Raw genomic sequence first — 7,250 nt, forward strand, 5'->3', positions numbered from 1 at the left:
CATTTTCCCAATCCAGAATTTCAGAGGCCATGCCTGAGTCTGTTTTTCCTTACCCCCACCCCTATATCTAATCACCCAGTCCTATTGATTCTACTTTTGATAATTATTGTGATCTGATTCTCTCTATATCCACTGCTAGCTCCTTGGTCCAAGTCACCAGCATCTTTCATCCCAACTGCAGAGTTACCAGTTTCCATTCTTGCCTTGCTCTCGCTGATTTTTCTCATAGCAGGCAGAGTGATCTTTTCAAAATACAAGGTCAATCCCACACATGCTGTCCTCCAATTGCTCCTCTTTGTCTCAGTCCCTATTCATCCTATGGATCTTAGATTAAACACAACTGCAACAGGTCAATTTTCCATGACAACTTTTATAGCATCCTACATCTAGTCTTCATAATGTTTATCCCAACTTGAATATACCAATTATTTGTGTTACCATTTTATGTCTGTTCTCTTAGGAAGATTAAATTCTATAAAAGGTAAATACTGTGTCTAGTTTTCTCCCCATTTCTCCAGAACCAAGTTCCCCATAGAGTTAATGCTCAGTAAATATTTAATGAATAAGTTTATAAATGAATGTCACAGCACATTCAAGCAGTGTCTAAGCAGAGGCCGAATAGTCATCATTCTGAAGTGTTGCAAAGAGAAACTTCTGCTGTGAAGTTTGGACTAGATAATTCTTAAGGCTCTAAGTATTACTTTGATTCCCATTTAGAATCTCATTGTCCTAATGTTAGATACATGTCTTCAGTGCTTAATGTTACAGCTTCGAACATAGAAGATACAAGAAGTAAATGCTGAGATTTCGCTATTTGTTAACCTATCATGGTAGGTACCATTTGTTGTTAGTGTGTTCATTGTTTCATCTCATTTCCATTTTTAAGCCCTTTCTCCCAAATATGGGAGAGAGGGACAAAATTCTATTGACCTGATTTATCATCATCATAAAGATATAAGCCAACCAATCCAATAAATTAGGGGATGGTTTTAGACCTTATGAAAGGATTCACCAAAGGGTTTCCTTGAAACAGTAAGCTCTCTGATGGCACTTAAAATTGGATTTGATTTACAAAAATTTGATTTGCACATAACTATTCAGGAACATATTGATTGCTTTAAGTGAGGTACACTGGGACATAACTACCTTTAATCTTTTATAACAAAGGCAGCAATTGAAATTGCTTTTGCTAAGCAATTTTTGAAATTGAAGGTTCGATCTCTCTGCTGGCTTTTTCTCACTCAGAAGATTCCCTGTCTCCCAACACACTTTCCTTCTCCTAATTAAATGAGGTGACCATTTTGTATTATTTGTAGACTGCAGTGGCTGACAGAATCGTACTCTCATCTTAGGGCTACTGAAAAAGCGGCGCTAGGGGCTTAATTTCATTTGCCTCCCTCTTTGTTAATACAGACACTTCTTATTCTCATTTCTTGGAAACATTTTAGAGAGAATCGATTTGTTGGTTATTAAAAAATGGTCAATTACCACAGTATCAGATGGACCCATATTCCCCAACCACAATGTCACTTTCATCCCATGAAAAAGTTTGCCCTTTGTGTGTGTGTCTGTTTGTTTGCTTTATTTAGCTTGTGGGGTAGAGTGCCTAATAAGGAATCCTGACACTAGTTTGCACCATCTCCAGATTGAATTTCTTTATAGATCAGCCTTAGTAATTCATTTCCCAACTGGTTCTGATCAATACAGCTTGACTTGGCTTAAGGTTAGAGAAACTAGCACAACTGTGGTGCTCATAGGGTGCCTAAAAGCACCTCCTTCATAAAGGGTCTCTTTGATGGTGACCTGTCAAACTGATCCACAGCCTCTTAGTGGAGTCAGGGCCTGAGCTCTACTCGAGCCCCAAAGCTGTCATTGTCTTATTCTCTTTGATTCTGTGAATCCAGAGGCCAGAGAGGCTTCTACGAAAACAGCATGGTGTGAGGGCAAAATCAGTAATGGCACATCAGGGTATGTGAGCCCTTGGCCCAGTTGTACTAAGAACTGACTGTTGGGCTTCAGTGAGTGGCTCATGTCCTGAGATTCTGTTTCAGCATCCATAGACTAAGGCAGCCAGATCTGTTGATATCTAAGGCTCCACTGAGCTCTGAAGTACTAAGATTCTGTGTAGAGGCAGAAAGTCTTGCTGTATTTTTAAGTATTTTCCTCAATTTTCAACAGCGTACTCTGAAATGACCATTTTTGGGGTAAAGGGAAGGAAAATCATTGTTTCTAGATCATGGAAAACTGCTTTCCCTCTGCCACAGGGATCCCAAACCAGGCTTTCATACTTCCCAGCTGTGTGGCCTTGGCCAAGTCACATGATCTCTTCTGGGTTCTGTTTCTTATTCGTAAAATGGTGACACATAGTTCTTCCTTTTACCCATTCAGGGGTAAGGATCAAATGAGGTCACAGATGATGTGAGAAGCACTTCGGAAGCAAAGCAGAACGCATAAAAGAGACTGTTTAATCAGGTGGCCATTGCATTTCCAGAGAACAGAGGCATAAACACCCCCCTGGAGTTTCATAAATCTGACTTCCTCCTACTCTGTGCCCTCCCACCGTCCCCACTGTGGCTGTAGTTCTTGCTGGGCTAGAAATCATGGCTTGTTTACAAGCTATTTGAATGCAGAGACTCATTAATGCAGGCAATGACACCCATCCTTGGGGACTACTGCAGACATTCAGCCAAATAAACTCAGCCATCCTGTTCACCCCACCTGGACAAAAGCCCTAATACCCACTTGGTCAACCAACCAGCCAGCCAGTCAATACCCTGTCTAACACACTGCAAGTACAGGGCTCACAAATGCTCCAGGGCAGGATCAACCTTGAGGATGAGCTGACCTCATATCCTTTTAAGTCAATAGTGACATTCATAGACTATTCAGTGATGTTTTAACAGGAGGCATGTCTATACATTTTTTTCCTAAAATATTACTCATTTTTTTCTTAAATGGCACATCTGTAGACCCTAGGATCTGGAAATATAACTATATTCAGCAATCATTTTTTAAAAATATCTATAATGTCCTGCATCCTTACTACAAGTTTCATATTAGACATGTTACACAAATGTTCTCACTTAATATATTCTTTGCAACATCTCTGTAAAACAGATATTCACTTAACATTACTTGAATGAATGAACACATTAAAAAATTAATATAGTTAGATAATGAACACTTGTTGAATGCTTTCCACATGCTAGGTATTTTGTTAAGCAGTGGAGATACAGAAATGAGCAAAATAGGCAAGTCAGCCATTATCACTGAGCTTATGGTCTAAGTATTATAATCTCTATTTGTAAATAAACAAGTTGAGAACGCAGAAGATGAATTCACTTGCCCAAGATACTCAGTAAGACAATGTTAGGTCAAGGGATCAAAAGTTAGCCTGGATCTGGCCACAATAAAATGACTGATACAAATTTCCCTTCCTGACCCAAACAGTGATGAACCTATACAAATTGTGTGAAGCAAATATTTTCAGGCATTGGACGTCAAGCAGCACGGGACTATCATCCTGAAGGAAAAGAGAATCACACAAGATGAGCCTCATATTTATCCTGGCTTTCTGCTTCAGAGCACTCTCTGAACTTCAATACAGATAAGCGGGACCCAAGTGAAAGAGTATTGCTAAACCAAGGAGGCAGAGCTCATGTTTGTTCAAAAGAGTACCCAAGAGGTAGGAGCTGTAAGAGGCACACAGGTGAGACATATGTTTGGGGGTTCCCGTTGCATGCGCACCAGGGCAAGACTACACAAAGCCTAACAGGGAGCAGCTGCTGAGAGCTGAAAACTGAAGGGAAGTTGCTGAGGTCATGGAGAGCTGAGACACATTGGAGGTTCAGCCCAGCCAGAGTAGAGACCTCACTAAGCACCTCAAGTATGCAGTTGAGACCTCAAGGACCAACTTCAGAAGGACCAAACTATAGGAATAAGGACCCAGCCCTCGATTCAGGATCAATCCTTAGGATAAGGGCAAAATGAAGACAAACCAGGCTTCAACAAATTAGAAAAACAATTTTATAAAGGAAAGATCTGAAAAATTCTAAAACTGAAAATTATAATAATTAAATGTGTGTAATGACTTAACAGTATATTAGAGATGACAAAAGAAAGGATTAATAAACTTGAGATAAAATCAATAGAAATAATCTAACCTGAAGAACAAATGGGAGGAAAGCTTGAAAACAGGAAAAGCGCCTCTTTGGCACATGGGATAATATCAAGTGCCTGGCTTATGCGTAACTGAAGCCTCCAAAGGAGGGAATATGCAGGAAAAATATTTCAAGACAATTTCCAGACTGCCCCAAATTTTATAAAAATATCAGCTTATAGACCTAAGAATCTCAGCAAACATAAATCAAGGTAAATACAAAGAAATCCTGTAGTAGAAGATGGTATAACAGTACTGATTTTAAAGACACAAAAGAGCTGACAAAAAATATTATAAGCATATTTTTAGTAATAAATTCAACAACTTAGTTAAAATTGCGATACGGACAAATTCTTTGGAAAGCATAATGTAACAAAAGTCACACAAGTCCTTTCAAAATTGAAAATTTATTCTAAAATGTATATGGAAAAGCAAAGGACCTGAAAAACAAAATAGTCTTGGAAAATTTGGAAAACTCATACTGTCTGATTTCTAGATTTACTGTAAAGCTATGGCAATAAATACAGTGTAGTATTGGCATAAGGACAATTAAATCAATAGAACAGAATGAGGGAATCTACAAATAAATCTAGACATTTAGATCAATTGATTTTTTAAAAAATCATGCTAGCAATTTAACAGGGTAAGAAAATTCCTTTCAAGAAATAGAGGGAAAAGAGACATTCTAACACTTTCCTAATCAAACATGAAAATCAGTTTAAGATGGATCATGGACATATACGCAAAAACCAGTCCTATTAATCTTCTTTAAGAGAAGGAAGAATATTTTCAAGCTCTAGATAGAAAGACTTCTTAGAAACTCTACAAAAATAACCGAAAAGAAAAAAACTGATAAATTGAACTTCATTAAAATTGAAGACTCTTAGTCACACACACATACACACACACACACACACACACACACACACACTCCTGTTGATAAAATGAAAGGGCAAATCATAGACTTGGAGAAATTATTCACAGGACCTATATCTTACAAAAGACTCATATTAATAATATAAAATAATCTCTGCAAATTAATGATCTAAAAAATGATGTCAGCTGGGTGCAGTGGCTCATGCCTGCAATCCCAGCACTTTGAGAGGCCAAGGTGGGTGGATTACCTGAGGTCAGGAGTTTGAGACCAGCCTGGCCAACATGGAGAAACCCTGTCTTTACTAAAAATACAAAATTAGCCAGGTGTGGTGGCGCATGCCTGTAATCCCAGCTACTCGGGAGGCGAAGGCCAGAGAATCGCTTGAACCTGGGAGGCGGACGTTGCAGTGAGCCGAGATCGTGCCATTGCACTCCAGCCTGGGCGACAAGAGAGAGACTCCATCTCCAAAAAAAAAAAAATGATGTCATAAAAATAGGCCAATGACTTGAGTAGACACTTCACAAAAGATATATGAATGGGCACTGAGGTTGCAGAAAAAGCTCACTAATTTTAGTCATTAGGAAAATGTAAATTAAAGTCACAATAAAATACCACCACATACCTACTAGAATGGCTAAAATTAAAAAAAAAAAAAAAAAGTGTGGCCTAGAATGAGAAACAATGGAAACCCTCATACATGCAGTGGAGATGTAATGACAGACTTTGGAAAACTCTTGAATTTCTCACAAAGTTAAATGTACATCAGTCCTACAACTTAGCAATTCCACTCCTAGGTATTTACGCAAGATAAATGAAAAGACATTTCTACAAAAAGACTTGTCTAAGAATGTTTATAAAGCTAAATTTAACATCTCTAATCTAGAAACAGCCCAAATGTCTACCAACAGGAGAATGCATAAGCATGTAATATGTTAATTCAATGAAATGCTAATTAGCAATAAATGCTATGAAGTACTGATATTCACAGCAACATGAATGAATCTTAAGAACATTGTACTGAGTGAAGTAGCTGGACAGAGCACATACTCCATGATTCATTTATATGAAGTTCAAGGACAGGCAAAACTAATCTATGGTGATTGAAATCAGAACACTGGTTGCCTTTAGGGTAGTGAGGATTAAATGAGAAGAACCATGAGATAACTTTCTAGGATGATTAAAACATCCTTTATTTTTATTGGTATTTTTTAGAGGGGGTATGTATTTGACACAACTCATTAAAAAATACCTTTTACAATCTGTTTTCTTATGTATAAATTTGTCTCAGTTAAGATAACCCAGTCTGTTTGACTCCAAGGACCACATTTGTTCTACCATGCTATGCTGAATATGAGGCAAAAGTTAATACCTGGAAATTTTGCTATCCTGAAATGAGGCAGTGCATTGTGGAGAAAAAAAGAATGGACTCTTCTATTAAATGAACATAAGTGAGCAAGCTGTTTATAAACTATAAAACTGACAAATATGTATAATTATATTTAAATGTTATTATTACAAATTGTTAAGGCAGTATTGCACCCTACGGGCTTTGGAAACCGTGGCCATTTGTATTCATTATCGATCGTTGCATAAAAATAATCACAAAACTAAGTGGCTTGAAACACCAGATTTTATTCTTTCATTTTCTGTGGTCAGGAGTTTGGGAGTGCAAACAGTCGAGCTGTCTGCCAGGGCTGCAGTCATCTGAAGGCTGGAAGGTCTTCTTCCAAGTTTGCCCCATGGTTGTTGACCTGCCTCAGTCCTTCACTGGATGTCTACAGGAGGCCTTAGCCCTCTCCACAGACTGCCATGAGTCCATGCGACATGGCATCTGGCTTCCCCCACAGCAAGTAGCCCAAGAGAAAGCACAAAACCAAAATGGAAGCTGCAGTGTCTTTTATACTTTTATACTCTAATCTTGGCAGTGACATGTCATCACTTCTGCAGTATTGTGCTGGCCACAAAGCCCTCCCCTGGTGCAAGTGGCAGGAGGGTGTTCCAGCATCACTATTTCAAGAGAAGCAGAGACCAGACTATCTTGGCCAGATAGTCTGCCTAAGCACTCTTACAGTCTGCCTGTAAATCTGACTTTTGAAAATGGCACCTTCTAATTTAGGCACCTGAATCTAGTAAGTTCAATAATCAACCTACATTTCGTAACTTCTCCCATCACTGTTATATGCACCTCATGTGTTTAGTATATTTTTCCCTTTC

The 7,250-nt window shown here is 38.4% G+C and overlaps 1 long non-coding RNA gene across 1 annotated transcript in view; it reads left to right on the forward strand.

The window, feature by feature from the left end:
* Positions 1-6,647, forward strand: part of LOC116812726 (uncharacterized) — an 81,034-nt gene extending 74,387 nt beyond the window's left edge. The window contains exons 3-5 of the long non-coding RNA XR_004370767.2: positions 718-830; positions 3,451-3,709; positions 6,355-6,647. This is a non-coding gene — a long non-coding RNA (uncharacterized LOC116812726). The remainder of the gene's footprint in view (positions 1-717; positions 831-3,450; positions 3,710-6,354) is intronic.
* Positions 6,648-7,250: the final 603 nt, after the last annotated feature.

Source organism: Hylobates moloch, unplaced genomic scaffold, assembly GCF_009828535.3.
Source record: "Hylobates moloch isolate HMO894 unplaced genomic scaffold, HMol_V3 SCAFFOLD_9, whole genome shotgun sequence".
NCBI classification, from domain to species: domain Eukaryota; kingdom Metazoa; phylum Chordata; class Mammalia; order Primates; family Hylobatidae; genus Hylobates; species Hylobates moloch.